The sequence below is a fragment of the Cyprinus carpio genome, chromosome B7 (assembly GCF_018340385.1).
Source record: "Cyprinus carpio isolate SPL01 chromosome B7, ASM1834038v1, whole genome shotgun sequence".
Classification (NCBI taxonomy): Eukaryota; Metazoa; Chordata; class Actinopteri; order Cypriniformes; family Cyprinidae; genus Cyprinus; species Cyprinus carpio.
The window spans coordinates 44,709,473-44,735,386 of NC_056603.1; the positions used below are offsets into that span (position 1 = coordinate 44,709,473).

Sequence of the window (25,914 nt, forward strand, 5' to 3'; positions counted from 1 at the left end):
CAATTAAAACTCTTTGTCGTGGCCTCCTTTTTTTTAATAATGAGACTCTGACTCACATTCAAACACAATATAATGCACACGTCATTAATAGAGAGAAAAATGAGCCGCGTCTCTTTCTCTCTGTCTGACATTATTCTGCTCTCTCTTCAGACGCTAACATTAAGTGACATGTCCGTCTGTGTGTGTGTTACCGGCTGACCTGAAGGTCTCACACACACACACACACACACACACACACACACACACACTGTGCTGCTGAGGCTCTTCTGCAGGTGTGTGAGATGAAAACTGCCTTTTCATTGTTTTCTATTTTAGACGCTGCTGTGAAACACACTGAGAAGCATCATCATCAGCTTTAAACCTCCTGACTTTACACTGAATGATTAGCCTACTAAATACTTTCAGATTCAGCACTTCTGGTACATGTCTATAAAATCATAGTGATACTCTCACACTTTTTGTTAGCTAACAGAGAACTTTCTGGCAAGCCCTGATAGCACACATACATCACGGAGGCGTCTATGTGACATCTGCATTCAACACACACGTTTTTAGAGAGTTTGCTCATCTGCAATACACTTATAGGACTTTTCCTGTCAGATGCCAAATAGACGTGTAAAAGATGTCTTTAAGATGTTTATGATTTAGAAGGTATGTAAAACTGACATCTTACAGACATCTCTCACATGTTTGTACACAGATTTCCAGATAAAGTGATCAGATATCTTAGATTCGTACGTGAGGGATCAAACATTTGTGAATGTTTCAGAACGTTGAGAGAACATTCACAGCTAACATTCCTATAATGTTTGCAAACTGATCTGGTAAATGAAATGTTCCCTTAACATTTGTATAACCATGAAGAAGAAGAAGAACAACTAACATTTTGTTGAGAGAACTAACATTTTCATAACTTAATGGGAACATTAGTAAAACTTTCTCAGAACAGTTTTTAGTGTCCTGCAAACCTAGTAATCACTGTTTGTTACTGAAGCGTTAAATGATGCGATAAACGGAGCTGATTTCGCTTCTGTTCTTCTAAACAGATAAAGATCAAATCGATGGCTCGGTCGATATGACGCGTTTACTCGCAGCTGACAAGATGATATGAAATCTAATGCTCCATATGAATCAGATGAAGCTGTTTGATCTGGGATGTGCGGCGAGCGGCGGAACTGCAGGCGCGCGCGTTAGTCTCGCGCGCACACACACACAAAGTCAGGTATCTCCTCTCCGCGCGCACGCGTTTCTCTGTGATGCTCGCGTGCGTCGGACGCGCGGATGATCGCGGCTGATTGTCAGTGTGTGGAATAAGACGCTCTTCATCCTCATCTTCATCTTCATCCTCCTCATCGCGGCTGTTTCTGGCTGGAGTGACAGAAAGACATAAAACCTTCCTCCGGAACCTCAGCGCTGCTCTGAAGGCTTTTGGGTGAGTATTCATCATTCCCTCGATCTTCTTCAGCATCTTCATCCTCCTCATCTTCCTCGTGCCCTACTGATGATTGTGTGTTTCTCTCGTGTGTTTCAGTCAGTGCTTTGTGATTCTTCAGCGTTTGGAGTAAGTACAGATACTTTCACTCTCTGTAAGTGTGTGTGTGTGTGTGTGTGTGTGTGTGTGTGTGTGTGTGTGTGTGTGTGTGTGATTGGGACATGTTTGCAGAAACTCTCAGTGTGTGTGTGTGTGTGTGTGTGTGTCTGTGAACCGGACATGTGTGCAGGAAGTGTGTGTGTGTGTGTGTGTGTTTCAGGTTGTTGTTGTGGGATTTCTGTATCTCTTATGATGATGATGATGATGATGATGATGAAGATGTCAGAAAAGCTGTAGTGAGACACAAACCTGCCGCTGTGAGTGTGAGATGAGCACAAACTTACATCTGTGACTCTGTGAGGGGTGTGTGTGTGTGTGTGTGTGTGTGTGTGTGTGTGTGTGTGTGTTCTGGGTCAGTGGTGCTGCTGCGGTTGGTCATGGGATTTATGGGTCTCTGATGATGATGATGATATAAAAGATAAAAAATTAAAAAAAATGTCTGATCAGGCAGAAAAGCTTTGGTGGGACACAAACTCCAGTCCCTGGTCCAAGTGTGTCTGTCTGTGTGTGTGTGTGTTTAGTTATAATACTTGGACAAATTTGTCTCCAGAAGTGCGATAAATCTGCCAGAACTCTGTCTGGGGTCGTTCTCATTTGGATGGTCATCAAACAGTACATGCATCATTTATTTATTCAAAATTCTAAAAATGCATAACTTTTATTTAGTTCCCGTTTGTAGCATAAATCATTACTATCTTCATTAAAATTGCCAGAGGTTTGATGAATTGTGTTCGTGTGCATGAATAACGGCGTGTGTTTGAGGGAGTCTGTGGTCATCCTGAACTCTCGAGGATCGTTTTTGCTGATCTCAGTCCAATCTCTCGCTGTTCTCATCAGTGTCCCCTGTACTTTGTGATGTGAAGTCATTAATTCTATTCACATTAATGACTCTGAGCTCAATCAGCAAATCTGCTCCACCTTCATCACCAGCATCATAATCATCACCACCACACCAAGACTTTATTCATCAGTGCTGTCTGTGATTGATACTGTGTTTTCTAGTGTTGTTGTGCGTGTCTGGACTCATCCGTTCTCTCCGGTTTGATATTTAATTTATTTTTTTGTATCAGTGAAGCGGCGGCTTACAGGACAGTGGGGTTTGGGACTGTGTGTGTGTGTGTGATCCTGCGAGTGCTGTGATTACTGGAGGAGCGGCGTTAGGCTCGTGGATCGGGATAAGGCATGTTCTCCTCATGGATAACGCCCACGGCTCTCTGCTCGGAGCGCTGGGCTGTTTAAAGCTTAAAGCAGAAAGATAAAAACTCAAATGGAAAATGTTTTTAGGGGAAGAGCTGCTAACGGCTCAGATGTTCATGCAAACGGGGAGAAGATTGATGTTTCTGAGTTTGAGATGTGCAGTGTTTGTTAAAGTCACGGCTGAATCTGCGAACATCTCTTTAAATGTGTTTAATAACACTGCGGTGAAATGAAAGCGTTCGTGTTTGAGCTCAATTTATTCTGACCGTTAACATGCCACAGTCTGAATATTTCACAGTGTGTGTGTGTGTGTGTGTGTGTGCCATTTTGTGCAGTTATGTCATTCTGTTGAGCAGCAGCCCCTCTCTCTCTCTCTCTCTCCCTCTCACACACACACACACACACACACAAACACTGTTTATATTGGGATGTAGTGACAGGTGATTTGACCTGCTTGTTGTTTGATGTTTTCAGGCGCTTCACTTCCATCATAAATATGTATGTATGTGTTTCTGTTTCTCTCAGTCTGTCTCTGTAGAGTGTAAATGAGCAGCTGATATGAAATACTCTCGAGTAGCTCATACATTGGTGGAACATCTAAACTTAATGTCATCTAAAAGTGTTGTTAACAGCATTTTCTTTATGTGCACACATCATGAAATTAAGCATAGACCATTTATCTTGTTTAAAATGTTTATTTTGTCATCATTTGCTATATCCAGAAAAGTAAACCAAAAGATTAAAGGGTGATTCTCAAAAATCTTTATTTTCTGCAAGCTTTTTTCAAGATAATTTTATGTTTTTCCAAAAAAGACAAACTAAGAAACTCAAAAAGGAGCCCATAAGCACAAAAATTAAGAAAAAAAAAAAAAAAAAAAAAAATCAGATTTTTATAGTATGTGTACAGTGCAACAGCAAAGAGTTTTTTTTTTTTTTTTTTTTACATTTTAAAGAAATCAAGTTGCGATACCGAACAGGACCACATGGAGATGAAAAAAAAACTAAAAAAAAAACTAAACCTAAACCAACCGCCTGCTGACTGCATATATCTAGTATTGTAGACAGATCCATTCATTATCGTGAATGTGTGTGGAAACAATGTGAATGTACTGAAATGTCTGTGCTGTGCATAAATACAATGTGTGATCAGTGTGTTAAGAGCACTTATACACACATTATTATAACAGACTCGTTATTACTGTACGACTCCTGTACACCAACGCAATTGTCTTTACCTTGATTGCAGCCTTCATCCATCAAAACTCCATTAGCGAGACACTGGTTATCCAGTTGAGAAACCGTAGTTTGTGTCTCATCTGGCCATACAGTGTTGGAATGTTGACAATCCGTTTAGTCTGTACTTCACACACTTCTTCAGAAACAATCACTATGACAGAGCTCTTCAATCTCTGATGCCCGAGTGCTCGCTCCAGTGTCGACTGCAGCCTGAGTGCTCACTCCAGTGTCGGCTGCAGCCCGAGTGCTCACTCCAGTGTCGGCTGCAGCCCGAGAGCTCGCTCCAGTGTTGACTCCAGCCCGAGTGCTTGCTCCAGTGTCGGCTCCAGCCCGAGTGCTCACTCCAGTGTCGGCTGCAGCCCGAGAGCTCGCTCCAGTGTTGACTCCAGCCCTCCAGTGTCGGCTGCAGTCGGCTCCAGCCCGAGTGTTCGCTCCAGTGTCGAATGCAGCCCGAGTGCTCACTCCATTGTCCAGCCCGAGACCTCGTTCCAGTGTCGGCTCCAGCCCGAGTGCTCACTCCAGTGTCCAGCCCGAGACCTTGCTCAAGTGTCGGCTCCAGCCTGAGTGCTCGCTCCAGTGTTGGCTCCAGCCCGAGTGCTCGCTCCAGTGTCCAGCCCGAGTGCTCGCTCCAGTGTCCAGCCCGAGAGCTCGCTCCAGTGTCCAACCCGAGAGCTCGCTCCAGTGTCGGCTGCAGACCGAGAGCTCGCTCCAGTGTCGGCTGCAGACCGAGAGCTCGCTCTAGTGTCCAGCCCAAGAGCTTGCTCCAGTGTCGGCTTCTGCCCGAGTGCTCGCTCCAGTGTCGTCTACAGCGCGAGAGCTCACTCCAGTGTCCAGCCCAAGAGCTCGCTCCAGTGTCGGCTCCTGCCCGAGTGCTCGCTCCAGTGTCCAGCCTGAGAGCTTGCTCCAGTGTCGGCTGCAGACCGAGAGCTCGCTCCAGGCTCGGATCCAGCCCGAAAGCTCACTCCAGTGTCCCGCCCGAGAGCTCGCTTCAGTGTCTGCTGCAGGCCAAGAGCTCGCTCCAGTGTCCAGCCCGAGAGCTCGCTCCAGTGTAGGCTGCAGCCTGAGAGCTCGCTCCAGTGTAGGTTGCAGCCTGAGAGCTCTCTCCAGTGTTGGCTGCAGCCCGAGAGCTCGCTCCAGTGTCCAGCCCAAGAGCTCGCTCTAGTGTCGGCTCCAGCCCGAGAGCTCGCTCCAGTGTCCAGCCCAAGAGCTTGCGCCAATATCCAGCCCGAGTGCTCGCTCCAGTGTCGGCTCCAGCCCGAGAGCTCGCTCCAGTGTAGGCTGCAGCCCGAGTGATCGCTCCAGTGTCGGCTGCAGTGCGAGAGCTCGCTCCAGTGTAGGTTGCAGCCCGAGTGATCGCTCCAGTGTCGGCTGCAGCACGAGAGCTCGCTCCAGTGTAGGTTGCAGCCTGAATGCTCGCTCCATTGTCGGCTGCAGCCCGAGAGCTTGCTCCAGTGTCAGCTGCAGCCCGAGAGCTCGCTCCAGTGTAGGCTGCAGCCCGAGAGCTCGCTCCATTGTCCAGCCTGAGAGCTCGCTCCATTGTCCAGCCTGAGTGCTCACTCCAGTATCGGCTCCAGCCCGAGAGCTCGCTCCAGTGTCAGCTCCAGCCCGAGAGCTCGCTCCAGTGTAGGCTGCAGCCCGAGAGCTCGCTCCAGTGTCGGCTGCAGCCTGAGAGCTCGCTCCATTGTCCAGCCTGAGTGCTCGCTCCAGTATCGGCTCCAGCCCGAGAGCTCGCTCCAGTGTCAGCTCCAGCCCTAGAGCTTGCTCCAGTGTAGGCTGCAGCCCGAGAGCCAGCTCCAGTGTCAGCTCCAGCCCTAGAGCTTGCTCCAGTGTAGACTGCAGCCCGAGAGCCTGCTCCAGTGTCGGCTGCAGCCTGAGAGCTCGCTCCAGTGTCGGCTGCAGCCCGAGAGCCTGCTCCAGTGTCGGCTGCAGCCTGAGAGCTCGCTCCAGTGTCGGCTGCAGCCTGAGAGCTCGCTCCATTGTCCAGCCTGAGTGCTCGCTCCAGTATCGGCTCCAGCCCGAGAGCTCGCTCCAGTGTCAGCTCCAGCACGAGAGCTCGCTCCAGTGTAGGTTGCAGCCCGAGTGCTCGCTCCAGTATCGGCTGCAGGCCGAGAGCTCGCTCCAGTGTCCAGCCCAAGAGCTCGCTCTAGTGTCGGCTCGAGCCCGAGAGCTCGCTCCAGTGGACAGCTTGAATGCTCGCTCCATTGTCGGCTGCAGCCCGAGAGCTTGCTCCAGTGTCAGCTGCAGCCCGAGAACTCGCTCCAGTGTAGGCTGCAGCCCGAGAGCTCGCTCCAGTGTCGGCTGCAGCCTGAGAGCTCGCTCCATTGTCCAGCCTGAGTGCTCACTCCAGTATCGGCTCCAGCCCGAGAGCTCGCTCCAGTGTCAGCTCCAGCCCTAGAGCTTGCTCCAGTGTAGGCTGCAGCCCGAGAGCCCGCTCCAGTGTCAGCTCCAGCCCTAGAGCTTGCTCCAGTGTAGCCTGACTGCAGCTCCGTATCGGCTCCAGCCCGAGTGCTCGCTCCAGTGTCGGCTGCAGCCTGAGAGCTCGCTCCAGTGTCGGCTGCAGCCCGAGAGCCTGCTCCAGTGTCGGCTGCAGCCTGAGAGCTCGCTCCAGTGTCGGCTGCAGCCCGAGAGCCTGCTCCAGTGTCGGTTGCAGCCCGAGAGCAGTGTCGGCTGCAGCCTGAGAGCTCGCTCCAGTGTCGGCTGCAGCCCGAGAGCCTGCTCCAGTGTCGGTTGCAGCCCGAGAGCCTGCTCCAGTGTCGGCTGCAGCCTGAGAGCTCGCTCCAGTGTCGGCTGCAGCCTGAGAGCTCGCTCCATTGTCCAGCCTGAGTGCTCGCTCCAGAATCGGCTCCAGCCCGAGAGCTCGCTCCAGTGTCAGCTCCAGCCCGAGAGCTCGCTCCAGTGTAGGCTGCAGCCCGAGAGCTCGCTCCAGTGTCAGCTGCAGCCCGAGTGCTCGCTCCTCAGCTCTGCGAGTGCTCGCTCCAGTGTCGGCTGCAGACCGAGAGCTCGCTCCAGTGTTGGCTGCAGCCCGAGAGCTCGCTCCAGTGTTGGCTGCAGCCTGATTGCTTGCTCCAGTGTTGGCTGCAGCCAGAGAGCTCGCTCCAGTGTCCTAATCCCCTGTTTAGCCTAGTGAGGGTTACAGTTCCCAGCTTTGGCCCAGAGAGGGACTTGGAGCTAGTTATCCTCTCCAAGCATTTTTTGAGGGGGTAGTATGGCTCCAGCCATAGAGGCCGTGGCGGGGGCCCCATGTTTATTTCCTTATTTGGTCTTCCTGTTCCTGTCCTGATTGTTATTTGTTCCTTGTTATTTGTACTTGGTTCTCGTTCACCATTCCTGGCTGGTGGAATGATCTTCCCACCCCTATCATGAATGCTGAATCCCAGACAATTTTCAAGCGACAGCTGAAAACTCATCTTTTGCATCTACTTGGCTTCATCGTAAAAAAAAAAAAATCTTTCTATTTGTTCCTTCTCTTTCTAGCTTGTACTTATTTGACCAATGCCTGAAACTTGGTATTACAAGCACTTCCTGTGTCTGTTTGCCTTTATGTATCCCCCAATTGTAAGTCGCTTTGGATAAAAGCGTCTGCAAAATGACTAAATGTAAATGTTCCTGATGTTCCCCATTCTGTTCCATTGTACCCAGGTGTGTCCCATTAGTTTCAGTGGATTTAAAGTGTGGTCATCCAGTATTGTCTGTCTCACCCCAGTGCTATGTGTGCTTTCCTGGTGTTCTGTTCGATAAATTGATATGGTTATTGGAAGCTTCTGCGTCTCCTCGCTCCTGTGCTGGCTAGGCACGTGTGACACATTTTCTTCCCCTAACACATTCATTTGGATTTGAAGCTAAAGCCTTGATGGTGTGTGTGTGTGTGTATATATAATATATAATATTGAATATTGTATATAATATTGAAAATATACAGGTAGAAATAACAAAGAATTAAATGAAATTACATAATGAAACACTAATGGAATATGCTGACACAAGCTGTTGAGAATTATCATGTTGAATCCTATGGCAAGGGACATCATATGATTATCTTTAAATTTTTACATCAAAACCAAAAGATAATAACCACTTTTTAAAAATTATTTTACATAAAGTATATACTATATTTTCTCCACAGCTGACTCATTTGTATTACACACTTAAATGTTTGATTTTGGAAAAATAGTTCTTATCAGGGATGTCAATTTGATTTAAAAAAAAAAAAAAAAAAGTTAAGTAATTAAATTTATCATGCGTATGAATGTTTGCAAAAAAAAAAAAAAAAAAAAAAAAAAAAAACCTTAGGCCTAAATCAATATTTGTCAAACAGTACATTATTGAAGTAAATAATTAAATAATTATTTGTTCGTTTTGTTAATTTTCTATTGCATTTGTCAGTACATAAATTAAATAATTAGGGGAAAAAAACATGCATTACTTATTTGAAAAGAGTATTCTGCTTTATGGTGGGAATTTAATGTTTAAGATCTAAATGTAGTCCTGTCAATCATCATCACAAGCGTATATAAGCAGCAGTCAATGGCTTTTCTAGTATCCCTCCAGCACCGTGTCTCTATTCTAAGCTGCAGCACCTCATTCTGTCCAGTTCTGTATTCTGTGGTATTTGCTCAGGGACTGTGCACCTCCTTCACGAACAGCAAGCCACATTAGTCAGGACGGGATGAGCAGATGAACTTGTGAAACAAGCAATGGGTTACTCGCTCCCTGCGTCATCTGATGACATCATGCATGTCTTCCCCAGCGCTGCTGATCTGTGTGTATCTGTCACTTCATTATGAGCATTATTATTAGTGCTGATTTGTTATAGTTGTGTGTGTTCTTTTCTCATTGTTACTGTTATTTTTTTCTTCTTGGTTTTCATTGTCAGCAGCTAAGCTGCATCTGCTGTGGCAGTATGAATGTACTGTTATTTGTCATGCTAATAAAGCACATTAAAACTGAATCGGGGGGTGGAGGTGGACGGCAGGCTGGTCTCACTGTGTGATCGACCATCTGCTCTCCTCAACTTGACTCGCAGAAGGAAATAATGAGGAATGAATGATAGAAAGAAACAAGGATGCACAAAGAGGAAAGTGTGTGAGACTGGCAGGTGTGGATAGTCATGTTTCCGCTCACCTGCTCCACCTTTGCTCTGATGAGACTTATTAAACACAACCTCTACCTATCTGTCTCTCTTTCTGTGTATCTCTCTCCTATGACACACGAACATCCTGTCCATATGTTCTCTACACTCCACACACGCTCCCTAGCTGAGATAACTCCACCCACTAGCTAAGATGACTCCACCTATCCCATGATATAACTCCACACTGAGAGATGATTCAGATGCAGTGGAGTGAGATAATCTTGGCCAGCTCTTCCTCACTAGAGTGCAAGAGCTAGAGTCCCAATGGGTTGTGTGATTATGTGAAATTTGGCGTAGTTTGGCATAGATGCCCGACTATGAACGAGTTTGAGGAAACACACATGATCATTTGGTGCCATCATCAGTAGAGTTCAGAGCAGATCCCATGAGATTTATTTATGAGTGTCCTCTGGCATTGGTCTCATCAGCAGTCCTGTTCTCACTATGGAGGAAACGGAAAGGATAAGCCTTCACATTGTCCCAGATCAGACTGTGGGTTCGTTTACATGGACATCAATACTGAATAAGACAATATTATGATTATGGTGTTTACATGAGTGGCTTTTAGAATATTCCTTTCATGTTTCCGTTTTACATGTTATAGTTCATAGATGGATAAATGGCACACTTCATTATGTCCCCGTGTGACATCCTCCGATGTCCCCTTCAGAATTTCACAAACATACAGTTTGTCTTTGTTACCATTTTGGTAGTTTCATTTTTAATTTTATGAAAGTTTCATGTGCATTTAATTATTTGTCATTCTCAAGCCAATAAGTTTGAGCACTGCTGTGTGTGTATCCTGTCGCAAAATGCAGTGAAAAGTCCTACACAAGGGTAATAATGTGATTAAGGTGTATACATGTCTGTACTGCACTATGATAATGCAACTAAAATAGGAATACTCCGCATGTTTCGAGTATGACTTATCAAGTATGCTGGATTAAGGTAATCGCAAATCTCTGTTTACATGGTAGATTCTTAATTAGAGTATTGTCTTAATCAAGTTAAAATTGGAATAGTGTTGTCCATGTAAATGTACTCAGTGTTAGTGGTTTGGAAGTGGAGTTTTGCATGGAGAAAGGGTTTTTTGAAAGTTGTTCTGTCAGTGTTTCTTCTGACTCTATGATTTGGGACCTGTCTCAAACACACTCTTCACGTGCTCTTGTGGACTTTGACTTGGTCACCACAGACCTGTGTCCATTAAGTACACAAGACAGCCTTGTTCTTGGAGCCCCCAAAAACTGCACATTTTGCATCTCTCCTTTGTCTAACACACCTGTTTCAGGTTTTGAAGTCTCTGCTAATGAGCTGCTGGTCTGAATCAGGTGTGTTTGATTACGGACAGATGGAAAACATGCAGTGATGAGGGGGCTCCAGGACTGTGGTTGGGAACCCTGCTATAGAGTGTCCTATCTGTCATTGTAGGATTCAGAACGGTGCTCATATGCACCATCGTTGGACACTTCTGCCAAGCCTTAGTGCGGCAGCATCTACCTGACAATCAAAGCTCCTAAAAAAAGTGAAAGTGCCATTTGGGACAGGATTTCTATCACTAGTGATTGGTAAGCAGGAATCAGAAGACCTGGAGCAAATCTGAGAGCCGGAAAGGAGAGCCTCTATGGTCTGTTTGTTGCTTAGCGACACAAAACTTGGTGCTTTTGGGTCTCAATATTTAAGTACTCTATATGAATTATTTGTCTGTATAACTGTTACATAAAAGGGAAAACCAAATCTTGCAACGGTGATGTCTCCCATGCTCACTTTTAACAGGAATCATAAAGCAATCATCTGATTAGCATCTCAGAGATTCATGTAGGCAGCAGACAGCGAGTCAGCTCAATTCTGAGACACAGCCCCACTCCCAGTCTGGTAAAACTTACGAAGCATCTTGCGGCACACATGGAATGACCTGAGCTGTCACTTGTGCTACTTCCCACCTGCTCAGACACACACTTCTGCAGTCTCACAATCTGTGGTCTGCCTGTCAGGCGGCATGTGGTTCGTCAGATCATGGAAGTGTCCACATGCATCTCTTTCAACAGTCCTCACAGCTCTGTCTCCTTGTCCAGGTGACAATTTTGGCAGCATTTAGATGACAGACAATCCAACTTGATTCTGGGCTCCAGTAGGAGATTTTGGTGGGCTAGAACAGAGGTTTAAAGATACGAAGAGTCTGTGGTACTAGTCCTCCATCATTAGGGATGGAGGTGGACCCTCTTTTTGACACCAAGGTCAGATGTTTTCTTGAGCTCAGGGACTCTCATAAGAGAGAGAATCATGTTAAACTGGTGAGGGGATGGATGGATGTTATCTGGTCCTGAGCTCCTAATGGAGACTTTTTATTTGCTTGTTCACCTGCTCTGCTGCGATGTTCAGTGTAGGTTCTCTTTGGGTCTCACGCCAAACTGTAAAAGACGTGGTTTAGTTTGGTTTGCTTCTGTGGTCAAAATGGTTAAATAAATGTTCAGCTTGGTGGTTCTTTCTGATTGTGCCTATGCAAGAACAGCTGTACCTTACTCCTGAGCAGCTTCCCTTCTGCTCTCCTTCTGGAGGCCATGATGTTTTATCTTCCAGTTTACTTAGCTTTGCATTCACTTAAGCTTCTCTTCATGCCCCCTCCTAAAGGCTCTCTGCTTATTTAGGAGAGCCTGCGAGTTGATGGCAGTGAGAGCGTATGTTATATATACTCTCAGAATAAATGTGCTAAAGCTGTACCTTGTACACCTTGTCACTGGGGCAGTATCCTCAGAAGGTCATCTTTGTACCCTGTTTACTCCTAAAGATTCGAGATAGTACCATAAGGGTAAATAATGCTACTTTAAGAAACTTAATATGTACCTTTTAGGGGTAGGCAAGGTACAAAGTTGTCCCTACAAGGGTACTGGTTTAGGGGAAAGCTTTCATACCCCGAAAGGTATAAAGGACAGGCCCTGGCAACTATCTAGGACACTTTAGCAAGCACCTAGCATCTCGCTAATAACCACTACAGAAGTTTTAGCAACAGTCTGGAAACCCAGTAACTGTTAAACTGCTCTTTACTGATCTGAACTATCACACATAACTTTGCTCTATCAATGCTGGAGCAGAACAAGACCCTGTACCAACAAAGTCAAACAATTTTCAACTTTCAGACATCTTTGTGGATATGAACAGAATTTGTCTTGAAATTATTCTCTTTTTTTATTATTTTTGTGGTTAATTTGTGCATCTGAACACCCACTGCTTTCCTCACAGTCCCACAACTGAGACTTTTAGACTTGATCCATTTCCTCTGTGATTTCTGCTTATTATTTGTTTCTTTTGCTCACCAGCAAACAGAGAACAAAGGAGTAAAAATAAAATAAAATATGAATATATATATATATATATATATATATATATATATATATATATATATATATATATATATATATATATATTACAATTTTATACAACTGTACAACACCAAGAAGTGTTTTGCAGGAGTGCAAATTAAAACAGCATGAAAAATGACATCCTGATAATAATAGTAAAAAAAAAAAAAAACATAATAAAAAAAGGGTTTTTACACAACCAATTAACAGATGAGTTCATGTTTTAACCGAGCAGCAACCTCGGTTTCTTTTTAGTGTAGTGAATTAGGATGTTGCTTAAACTGTAATTCATCGACTGGCCGCTAGAGGCTGGCTGCAGAAGGGAGTCAATCCCATAGACACCACATGTTAAAATGCCCAACATTACAGCAGAAAAAAAAAAACATGTTTACAGCCTGGTTCAAAAAATGATTTTGGTCTATATTGCTAATTTTGCCCTTCATGACAACTGTGAGGGGGGTGAATTTTTTTATAACTAATCTGTTTAAATTATATTAAGCCTTAAAGTTCTGCATAATTAAGGGCGTGGCCACTTGAGTGACAGGTGGATTGCCGCTGCTGACACTGCCGTTGAGCTAGGTGGGCGTGGCTTCAGCAACCAGCTCCCGCCTTTTTGTCCATTTTCGATTATCCGGTTTTGCCTCCAAATCCAGAGCAATAATAGTTGACATCATCTGGACCTGCTGGTTAGGAGAATTTACCTTCGGCCAGAATTTCATTTAATTGTGGCATATTTTAAGCGTATTTTCAAAATACACAAACATTGTTTTTTGCTCATTCTTGCAGAAAAAAGTCAAACATTGACTCTGTTAAACCTGAGAGCAGATCTCCTAAAGACTAGAGCCTGAACGCATCTCAAACACTTTAAATAAAGAGATAAAAATAATCTGCTGTAAAATCTCTATTGTACGCTGGAGAACTCTTCACCCCCGAGGAGCACAGAATGCAGATTCCTGAAAATTCCTGCTTCCGTCCGCACAATCCTCCTCTCTCAGCAGAGACGCAGGATTATTTAGCAGTTCATTATTCAGAGATTCAGCTGAAATCACACACTCACCCAGGTGTATTTGCCCTTCGACATCAGCAGCATGATGTTTTCTTTATCTCAATGCTCTCGAGGCATCATTAACCTGCATTCAGTCTTTAAAGGGTGACAGACACTGAGGTCAAGGGCTGAGCGAATTAATGCCTCTCTTTTCTTACACATCCACTGCATTATTAGATCAGCCGTTGATGGCAGAGTTTCTGTAATTAAGATTATTTCACAGATCTAGCAGTCCTTGTGAAAAAGAAGCACACTTTGTGTAGCGAGAAATTATTATGGAAATATAAACGTACTTCTATAGTCTAACTGAATGTAATGTTTTCCGACACTTTCTGAGAACTGCATGTTATTTGCAGTTAAATGTATTATAGTTCAACCTTAATTCAAATGTTTTTAATTAAGTAATCATTATAATGTACTTCTAATTGTCTCTCAAATGCAATTAGCTGAATATTAGGACTTAAGTACATCATTATATGTAATTAATTAGTTATTTTTTTTGTGTCTTTTATATTGTTGATTCATGTATTTACATACGTTTGTAAATTGAGTGCAATTTAATGAATTTAAAATATATAAATGTGTAAAATGTAAAGTCACTACAGTTGAAAAAATAATCAAAGGCTTTACATGTGCTTTAGTATGTTAGTCAACACATGTACATAAGTAAAACTTTTTAAAAGTGTACTTAAGTGTGTTTAAAAACGGTCTCTTGAAGTCACTAAAGTGGCTTTTCAATTCATTAATATTGCATTATCTACAAGTACAGGTTTGTAAAACTAATTTTAAGATTTGAAATACACTACAAGTGCACATCCAGTACAGTTAAAGGGTTAGTTCACCCAAAAAAAGACAATTCTGTCATTAATTACTCACCCTCCTGTCGTTCCACACCTGTAAGACCTTCGTTCATCTTCGGAACACAAATTAAAGTGCCCCTATTATAGATAATGAATGGTTCATATTTTGGCTTTTGGAGTCCCCAACAACAGGTTGACATGTCAAAAAAAATACAAATATGCATTTATTTTTTCCCTTTTTGCTCAATGACTCCCAAACGATTCGTTTAATGATTATTTTTTTCCAAACTCCTCTTTTGCGTGACGCTAAACTGCGGTGATTGGTCTGATGATGCAGTCTGTGGTGATTGGTCTACTGCGTGAAGCGCAGGTCAATAACAGAACACCCATCACTATTATGTCTTCTCCACAGGGATCCGCCGCGGTGTTTGAGGGAGGGGAGGTTCAAGTTTTCGCAGGTGGGCATAAATATGCTAATGTTTCAGTTTGACGTCACCTTGAAACAGCTAAAGGGTCATTTTAAAAATGACTCGTTTTCATGACTCTGAGACGACTCTTTATTTTGAAAGACAATAACTTTATATACGGTGCACTTTCAGATTTAAAACTTTGCAGGATGTTTTCATTCACTTAGAGCTGTGTTACACTGCATGAAAGGTCATTTTCAAAAATCCATAATATGGGGACTTTAAGGTATTTTTGATGAAATCTGAGAGCTCTCTGACCCTCCATAGACAACAAGGGTACTACCACGATCAAGGCTCTGAAATAGTAAGTACATCAGAAAATAGACCTTAGGATAGTTTTGGGTGAACTATCCCTTTAAGTGCACTTATTTTTCACAAGGGTCAAAACAATATTCAGTCTGCTGGTGAATATCAAGTTTGCTTCCTTCAAAAACACTACATATATTTTTCAAACATTACAGATATTTGAAGCTCACAAACTTTGTCAAATGCTGCGACTAAACGTTCCTCTCCAGCTCTGATGGTATCAGACTGATGGAAGGTGGGCCAATCAGAGATGAGTGACAGTCAGCGATGATCTGAGACTCCAGCAGTCCTCAGAATTAACGTGATTAGAGTTATTAGAGTAACACACACGTGTGACAGAGCTGATCTGCTGTGTGTGTGTCACGCTGGGAAATGTAATTTTACTTTGACTCTTCTGTCTGGTGTTGAAGGCAGTCATTCATCATCAGACTCAGTGAATAACACATCAGAACACAGCCATCATTACTCACATGAACACACGCTGTCTGTTTCTCCGACTGTCTCGCTCTCTCCGTCTCTCTGGATAGAGGACCGATCACCGTGTGATTCGGAGTGAATAAATCATAACGAATTGCTCAGAAACTCTCTGCATCTCTCGTCTGAACAGACGAGTGTTTATTACAGGATCATTTCAGAAACCCGTCCAGAAGAACTTGTGTTTTGCTTCCTGTGACTTATTAAAGAAATAGCTCACCAAAAATGATTATTCTGTCATCATGGGTGTGTTTGATTGCAATGAATGTGTACTTGAACAAATCTTAAGAGTATATATGTGAATGAAATAATAAATAAATAAAATAAATGTCAATGTTTAAAGTACATTTGAAATAATTTGTTTTATTATTTTGTTGTTTAATGTGTTTCGATGTGAAATGTATTGTGTAATACATTTTTATCTAATTGCAAATAACATGCAATAAAATGTCTGAAATCATTCATTCACAAAGTATATTATTTACATAAACACATTTTAAATCACGACATTTTAATAATCTTTAGTCATGATTTAAAGAAGTACACTTATTTTATGTTTTAATGTGTTTTAATGTGAAATTTAATCTATAATAGATTTCCATTAAATTGCAATTAACATGTGGTTAATCTGAAAAGATTACATTCAGTTCACACTTTTGTGAAAAAAGTGTATTTTATTTTCACGTTTTAAATTATATGTTTGAATGAGGTACACTTTTTTTTCTTGTGTTTTATTTGTTTTGATGATAAATTTAAACATTTGCAATTAACATGCATTAAAGCATTTTAAAAATATATATTCAGTTCACACTTAAAGGGTTAGTTCACCCAAAAATTAAAATTAGCTTGTGTTTTACTGACCCTCGCGTCATCCTAGGTGTATATGACTTTCTTCTTTCAGATGAATCCAGTCAGAGTTATATTATAAATTGTCCCGGCTATTCCAAGCTCTATCATTGTAGTCAGTGGGTGTTACAGTTGAACAGTCTACAAATCGTCAAATAAAGTGTGTGCAGCCATAATAAAATCTGCCTAACACCACTCCGGGGGGTGAATGAAGTCCACCTGTAGCAAATCAGCAAATTCACGTGTTTGTTACAGTCTTTGAAAAGAAAAGATTTTATGAGATGGATGCCACAGAGCAACAAAACAATTCAAAACTGCTAATAACCACATTAAATGGAAATTTGTAATAATCTTTTTGATCAAATATACGGTTTAATGCTCAGTCAGTAATTACAATCCATGCATATTATTTATTTTCTCAAGTGGACTTCATTGACCCCTGATGATCTTAATATGATACTCATCTGAGAAACGATGAACTGAATTCACTGCGATCTGAATGTCCCTTCATTCACACGTTACACACTTTGAGAAAAATAATACAGTATTTCAGACTGTAAGAGATTAGAGACTACAGGACCTGAAAATACATAGACCAGAATTAAAGAAATACCCATAAAGCAGATGCTTTGGTCTGTGATGACTTGCTAAAACTCCTCAGTAAACTACTTGCTTTATTAATAACCTCAGAACAGATGCACAGAGTGAGGCAGACCCTTGTACTACTGTCTGGCATGAATAATTTGTGTATGAGACGCACTTCATGAACTTACCAGCAGCTCTGATAGCACCGGCGCTCAGTTCTGAATGCTAACGCCGCAGTAGATTGTGGGACATTTGTGAGGAGCGTCTGAACCCTGAACTCCTCTGTAACGCTGCTGCATTGATCTGTGACTGTCGTCTGGAAACTCAAGCCTCCTGCTGGATTCTTCTGGAACAGCATCTGGAGAACAGGATGTATGCAGATGAGATCTGTGAGAGAAGCAGCCTATCGATCGCAGCTCAGAGCGTCTCCATCCATCACACATACTTCATCTGTTACCAGACGTTAAATCTGTAGAGCAGACACCGATGTGCTTTAGACAGCCAGCAGTAAATAACAGAGAGGTGCTGATGGGATGGAGAGAGAAATAAGCAAGCAGATTTGACATGTTTTAGCATATTCAAAAAGCACAGATTATTATTATTTCATGTCACAGACTGTCTGAAGAGAAACTGTAATATTCTTCGAGAAGCAGCTCTGCGTCTGTCAGGATCACGTAAAGCTGGTCGATCAGAAACTCTAGAATCAAACACAGTCAGAGACTCTGAACGGCCTGAAATAAAAGTGCAGTGGGTTTCTGATATTGCATTTCTGCAGGAATTGTTCCTAGGGGGAAAAAGAAGTGCATATTTTTAAAAAGAGTACTTATTATGGAAATAATATACTTTTTAGTTATATATTTAAGTGAGAACTGAAGGTTTTCAGATGCTTAATTGCATGTTAAATGTATTATAGTTTAAATTTGTAGTAAATGCAATCAAGGCTGAACTGTAGAGTATTTTTGACCCACTTAAGTAGGACTTAAGTATCATTTCATAATTACTTCTCGTCTTTAAAAATATGGTTGAAGTTCTGTCGAATGTATTGACAAACATTTATGATCGACTAAAATACACTTTAATGACATTTCTACTGAAACTTGTGTGTCATATATTTAAATATTTGTATCAATGTTCCAATTAAATACATTTAAAACCTATTAACTTTAAATGTAAAGTTGAATAACACACTGCAGTCAAAATGATAATCAAGTACTTTACATGCGCTTTAGTATGTTAGTCAATACGTAAGAATAAGTCAAATTCTTTAAAGGGGTCATATGATGCTGCTAAAAAGAACATTATTTTGTGTATTTGGTGTACTGACATGTGTTTCTGCGGTTTAAGGAAAAAAAAATAAGAAAAAAAAAAAACATTATTTTCCACATACTGTACATTATTGTTTCTCCTCTAATCCCCCGCCTTCTGAAACATCGATTTTATACAAAGCTAATAGTTCTGAAAAGTGAGGTGTGCTGTGATTGGCCAGCTATCCAGCGCATTGTGATTGGCTGAATGCCTCAAGTGTGTGTCGGAAATGTTACGCCTCTTTACATATTGTGATGCCTTGTCCAGACGGAGCAACAAGTCAAAAAAACAAACAAAAAAAAACATTATAAACATGATATAAACATGATTTCTAGTCGTGTTTTTTTTTGTATAATCGGTGGGCGGGGCTCAACAGGCAGCGATGTCGATCTTCTTCTTTGGAGGCGGTGCTTATTCACACTATTACATCAAAGAGTAGTACATTCCACAAGCTGTCTTTTGGCAGACCGGATTCAAATAAGCTGTTTTTAGACTAATGAGAAAGTTTTGAGTTCTGAAACTTACAGGATGTTTTATAGCACAATGTCCTCTTATAAGTCAAAAGATCAAGGGGATTTTGTTTTCTCTGTTCATGACCCCTTTAATATGTAGAATAATGGACAGAAGTTTCCAGCGTGTGATCATGTGATGAGTGCTTTCTCTCAGCTGGTGTTTATTCAGTGACTGAAGCGGATCTAAGTTCGATACGGAGGTCAGGAGGAGTTTCACCAGTGCTTGAAACACTTTATTGTGCTTCTCAAGACGTTTCACCCCTTTAGACCTGTTTAAGATCATCAAACTACAGTGATAAGCACTTCTGAGTCAGTGTGTGTGTGTGTGTGTGTGTGTGTGTGTGTGTGTGTTTGACCAGTCGTTTATTATGCCAAACCTGAGCTGACCTCCACACGCATTATTCATCCCTCTCTCTCTCTCTCTCTCTCTCTCTCACACACACACACACACACACACACACACACACACACACACACACTCTCTCTCTTACACACACACACACACAAACACGTGTGCTGTCATTAACTGATCTAAACAAGCAAAAACAGGACATGAAATGATAATGTAATATAACAATGTGTGAAAATGGCAGATATATCTATCATCTGATGAGTTTGGCTCGGTCTGTGTTGTATGTGTTTAGCTGTCTGTGATATAACCTGGTTTAGATATTTCACTAAATGTGTGTGATGTGAGGAGATTACAGGAATATTAAACGTGATTTCAGGAAGTGTTTTCTCTCGTTCTGTAATGGTGGGAAATCTCACACATCCCGCTTAAGTGAAAATTAAAAATTATTTTTAACACCTTGTTTCCAGGCTTTCTCCTGTAGATTAACGGATTCTCATTATCGTTACAACACGTGAGAGAGGTTTCATTAACCCCACGAGAGAGAGAGAGAGAGAGATTTACAGTTATTTAATCCTTTACTAACACATTGCATCTTTCTTTCTTTCAAAACAAAAAAAGAACCAACTAAATATATATATATGAAAAAAAAAAAAAAAAAAAAAAAACTTTAAAAAAAATGACTATTTATCCTAATTAACATATAAAAACATGTTTGGAAGAAATGTTTGGAACTGAGCTCATGTCTTGTTGTCTGTAATGCTGGAGATCTTTGAGCTGGTTTGTATGGAGCTCTATTCGTGGCTTTAGTTCCTCATTAATTAAAAACCGCTCTCACTGTAAAGCCCATGTTCCCGCAGGGCTCGTGTAACACCACTTCTCAATTACAGGTGATGTTCCCAAACCGTTTCTGGTCATCAGACTCAAACCAAACTCCTCACAACTCTATCCTCTCCTGTATCTGAAAAAATGCAGCTACAGTAATTCATCACAAAACTTCCCGACAAACTGCTGATCCAGTTCCCACAAGAGAAGCGACTGCTTCTGCAGATTGTAAACCAGTTCCTGATTTTAATATGGCGTAATCAAAAAAGTGTTAGTCTGCACACAGTACACAGTGTTTTGCTCCAATCACAAGGCCTTGCGTTTAGTAAACAGATTAACAGAAGCTACAGTACACCAACTAAATCCAGACTCTTAAAATCTATTAAAATAAGGCCACATTCAGTCCCATAACACCCGCCGGTGCCAGCGGTTCATCAGAGCAGCTCGTCCCAAAAAACTCAACATGTTCTCATCATGACTGAGGGACGAGTGAAATAATTCAAAATCAGGTAAACCCTTCACATTTAACTCAACATGTTACAGTTTAAGTGTGGGAGTTAAGTTTAAAACAGAGACACTTTCAGGACTGTGATTCTAAAGACACTTAAGTACACTTTTAAAAAGTGACCTTATTAATGACAAATTAAAAGATTTACTTTGAAGTACATTTTAAATCATGATGATTTAATAATCCTGTTGTGTTTTAAGAAGTACATTTATTTTGATGTGTTGACTAACATACTAAAGCAGATGTAAAGCGCTTGATTATCATTTTAACTGTAGTGTGTTATTCGACTTTACATTTAAAATTAATATTTTAAACAGACCAAATCGCAGCTTCATTTTTTTTAATATATACACGTTCCAATAGAAATGCCAGTAAAATATAATAAAATCATAAATGCTTTTCAGTACAACTGCTTACACACATTTTCAAAACTTTGCCTCTTTATTTCCAAACTTTACACGCAAATCCAAGAATTGCACAAACAAAATACAAAATTCCTTACATCTTCAGCAAAATGAAGCACTGCATTCAAAATATCACAAACACAACCCAAAAGCAAACATTTGGAAACACCTTAGCCATAATAATAATTCCTTTTAGATTTTTGTGTGCTACATAGAGAATCGTGTGTTGTGTTTTGCAAAAAAAAGTTTTTTATGAAACTGAGTCAAAGGCGAAAATTAGTGTATGGTTTTGCAGATTTGGTGTGTGCTTCTGCTGTTTGAGTGACAGATTTCAGAAACTGTGTGACAAGTAAAGATTATGTGTTTAAGCAGTAGAAAAAAAATAAAAAATAAAAATACAAAGTAAACTGAAGATATCATTTATTGTAAACCATGAGCACTTTAAGTCAATCCAACACATTATTACTTATAGTGATGAATTTGAAGTTGTGATAACTAAACTTTTTAGTCATTTTGCTGCTTAAAAGCTTCTTTCTGCATTACCAGTCATTCAGCAGTAACTGTCATTTATTGACATTTCTTTGCAAATATTTCAGACAGATGAGTTTTACTTTATAAAGCCTGAAGTGTGCTCCAGCTGTGCTCTAGTAAAGATGTTTGCTGTTATTCAGATGCTGCAGTGGGTGAGATCTGAGCTGCTGGTGAACATTACAGCCATTTACCTGCTTAAACATCCTCGTTACCAGTGTGTGTGTGTGTGTGTGTGTGTGTGTGTGTGTGTGTTGAGTCCTGTTGGATCGTACATGCATAATGAATCAGATCTGTTTGAGGTTAAGGGTTCATCATATGCATACACTCTCTGCTCCTCACAACATCACAGTTAATGAAGAATTCCCTTTGTGTGTGTGTGTAATAAATAAAAACTCATACACATCAGAGTCACACTGAAGAATTCATGTCAGTCTTGATGAGAAGACTTGGATGAGATTCATTTAGAATCCTGAAGTTAAGAATGAGAAGATGAAGTATTGATTATTGATCATGTGATCTGGTGAAATATCACTTCAGGTTTCCTGCTGCTTGTGAGGAGGAAAAATAATAAAAAAAAAAAAAACACTGAACAGACTTCAGATGACCAGATCAGAGCTGAACTAAGAACATTTACCAGACAAGATGTATTTCTTAATTACCGTGATTTTATTGTCATTTTATTATTTAAAAAAAAAAAAACATATATTGTTGTTTCTATGGCTTGCACAACAAAGTTTTGTTTTGAACACTTACCTGTATTTATATTTTTGAGTAAAGCACTCAAAGAACACAAGCAGAAAGAGTTTGTGTGTGACGTCATCCTGAAGAGTCCGGATGCTCTCTTAAATCACCAGAGTTATAAACATGAATAAAATTAATAAATACATAAAATAAATAAAAACAAAATCCCATTCAAAACCAGTAAAACAAAGACCCACAATACCTGTACTGCTTTGTCCTGAAAATAAGGATACTTAAGTGTACTGAATGTGCTCTTGTAGCGTACTTCAGATCTCAAAGGTATGTTAAAAATGTATTTAAATATAGATTAAATATATACACCAAAGAGGGATTTTATTTCATTAATTTTAAAAGAGACACTTTCATGGCAATGTTTCTTAACACACTTAAGTATACTTTTAAATCATTTTATTTTAACATACACTTTAAATCATTGTGTTTAAGTGATCTTTTCTCATGTTTTAAAGAAGTTCACTTATTTTGATGTGTTGACTAACATTTTAAAGCTCATGTAAAGAACTTGATTATCATTTTAACTTCAGTGTGTTATGCAATATTACATTTAAAGATAATAGATTTTAGATACATTTTTAGATAATAGACCAAATATATTTAAATGCATGATGTACACGTTTCAAAAGAAATGCTATTAAAGTATATTTGAGTTAATCCTAAATGCTCATCAGTAGTAACTTTAACCATATTTCAAAGACAATATAAATAATTATGAAATTACAAATAAATATGAACTTAAGTCCAACTTAAGTTCAGCTAATTGCAAGTAATATAAATTTAGACCATCATATATTTTCATCTAATTGCAATTAACTCCAGTTACGTATCTGAATATATTACATTAAGTTCACGCTTGAGCATATTCTTTCAAAGTATATTGTTAAAGTCTGTTATTTTGTTGTTGTTATGGCAATTTGATTAGGTGGAACATATGATACATAACTTTTAAAGATGTTAAATATGCTGTGTCTTTCATTCAGAAATACTCATGATGGAAAGTGTAATAAAAAGTGAGAGCACTATGACTGATGGGGTTTGTAGTGACCCATGCACACCGATGATGGATCTTCAGACAGACTACAGCGTGATGACAGAATCAGCCGTGGATCTGTGTGAGTCTCAGCTCTGTTTGAGATGCGCTCGGTGTGTTTCTGCTGCTCTGATGAGTCTGCTCCACGTTTCTGATTACTCTTCTCTGTGTCCTTCTGTGAAGCGCACTGCCTAATTAAATAACACACAATGCTCAATCTTCCATCATGCCTCATCTGTTACGTCAGCGCTGATATTTGCAGTGATTTACTGAATTCTGAGCGTGTGGGTAATGAATTCAAACAGATCCTCCCTGTGGATGAAGCCAGGAAACAGACGATCTCGGGCAATACAGAGCAAATCACAGCACTGAATCATTGTTTTCTGGTATTTAACTGGATTTTAATTGCAATTATAATATACATGTATTATACTTTACATTCATATTAAATGCAGTAATGAACTCTAGAATTTTTTTGTACTTAAGTACGGCTTAATCACATCTTTATGTGTAATTTCTCTGTAATTTCCAAATTAATAAATGAAATGGAATGAAATAATTTCATAATTACTTCCATTGTCTTTGTCAGCATTTTGTCGACAATACTGACAAGTATTTATGATTTATGCATAAGCATTTATTAAACTTGTACTGACATATTTGTAATGAAGTTGCAATATAGTGCATTTAAAATCTATTAACTTTAAATGTAATATTTAATAACACACTACAGTTAAAATGATAATCAAGTTATTTACATGCACTTTAGTATGTGTTAGTCAACATATCAAAATAAGCGCACTTCTTTAAAACAAGACAAAAAAAAATATTAAAACATAATGACTTAAAATGATTATATTTAAAGTGAAACTTTTAATTTGACATTATTACAAAGGTCACTTATTAAAAGTGTACTTAAGTGTGTTTAGAAACAGTCATGAAAGTGTCTCTTTTTAAGTCACTTAAGTGGCATTTCATTCATATTATATTATCTGCAAGAACAGCATTTTATTTGTTCTTTTTAATATACTTTTAAGATTTGAAGGACTCTACAAGCGCACTTTCAGTACAATTAAGTGCTCTTCTTCTTCACCACGGTAAACACATTTCTTATTTGCTCAGAACCTCAGAGCAGAGTTTCTGTTATTCTTAGTTTCATCAGAGTGAAGTTGACATTGAGAGTGTTTGTGGTTCTGACTCTGGAAACTCAAACAGACGCGACTGTTTTAATGCGCTCTGTGTTTGTGTTTCTGCTGGCTCTTTGACAGCCTGGAGGATATTGATGAGATATCAGTTATCTCTGGACTTTACACTCACAAAGAGACTCGACACATTTATCGTGAAAGAGCATCTTAAACGCAATCAAACAAACACAACACAAGGTCAGAGTGGCAGAACGCTCTGTGACGGCTGACAGCCGAAAAACAGACGTGACACACAAAAACACACACCGACAGTCTGTTCGCAAATGGATGTGGACGAAAGATCCGACTCCAGCGAATAATATCAACTCACCTTCTCTCACCGTTCACTGTGTCAGTTTATTTATTTCGTGTTTTGATGTTTGGCAGAGGAGATAAACCTGCTCATTTCACATCTCAGAACCTTTGGATCAATTAGTGTTTCCTTGCATCTTCTTTCCTGGAACGTTAAATCAAATGCGCGCGTATCTGTGGATGCTCACATCTAATGGACATCAAAACGCTGCACACACTCGGACCAGTGAACGCAAACACACACACACACACACACACACACACACACACACACACACACACACACACACACACACACACACACACACACACACACACCTGGACTGTTCATGTGTAGATGCTGTTTGTAAACTGTAAGCAAACATTTGTAAGCCTTTAAAGCTCATTAATCCAATTATCCATCAAATCACATCTGCCGGAGCTGCATTTAAAGTGATTTTTACTCTCGTAAAGTGCTTTAATGTGACACACACACACACTCATCAAAGCTCTTGTGTTTCTCTGGATTGATGTTAATTGGTAGATGAACGTCAGTTCTTCACACCTGAGTGTTTCTCTGTGGATTTGGTCTCTATCCAGCAGCAGCAGATCATCAAGACCTTTAAAACCTGCTGGGAGCCCAACGGATTTGAGGCTAAACCCAAGATCCCACATCTAAAGAACGGCTGCGTCCCGATTCACATACTTATGCTACACACTACAACTGTGTGCTCTGCTGGTTACAGGAAGCTACATACTTCTCAGCATGAAGTCAGAAAGTGCTCCAGCATAACGACAATCCTTTGTGTGAAACAAGTGTGATTAACGGCATTGAATGTGCACTCTAGTGTACTTCAAATATGTATATTTTTAAAACTCTACTTGCAGAAAATATAATATGAATTAAATAAAAGGCCACTTAAGTGACTTCAAGAGAAACACTTTCATGACAGTTTCTAAACACACTTAAATACATTTTTTAAGTGACTTTTGTAATAATGTCAAATATTACTTAAAAGTATATTTTAAATCACAATGTTTTAGTAATCTTTCATTGTTTAAATAAGTACACTTGACTTACTGACTAAAGCACGTTATACTTATATAATATAAAATTATTATATTATACATTTATAATTATATACATACTTATATATTATGTTTTTAAAGAATAATCTTATATTA

The 25,914-nt window shown here is 40.4% G+C and overlaps 1 protein-coding gene across 42 annotated transcripts in view; it reads left to right on the plus strand.

Annotated features, from left to right (window-relative positions):
* The first annotated feature begins 1,207 nt into the window (after positions 1 to 1,207).
* Positions 1,208 to 25,914, plus strand: part of LOC109099286 (receptor-type tyrosine-protein phosphatase delta-like) — a 310,570-nt gene continuing 285,863 nt past the window's right edge. For 20 of the 42 annotated variants that reach the window (XM_042728811.1, XM_042728810.1, XM_042728817.1 and 17 more), the window contains exons 1-2: positions 1,208 to 1,432; positions 1,532 to 1,561. The gene's annotated coding sequence lies outside the window, so the exon portion shown is untranslated. The remainder of the gene's footprint in view (positions 1,433 to 1,531; positions 1,562 to 25,914) is intronic. The other 22 variants (XM_042728831.1, XM_042728839.1, XM_042728832.1 and 19 more) reach the window with 3 other exon arrangements.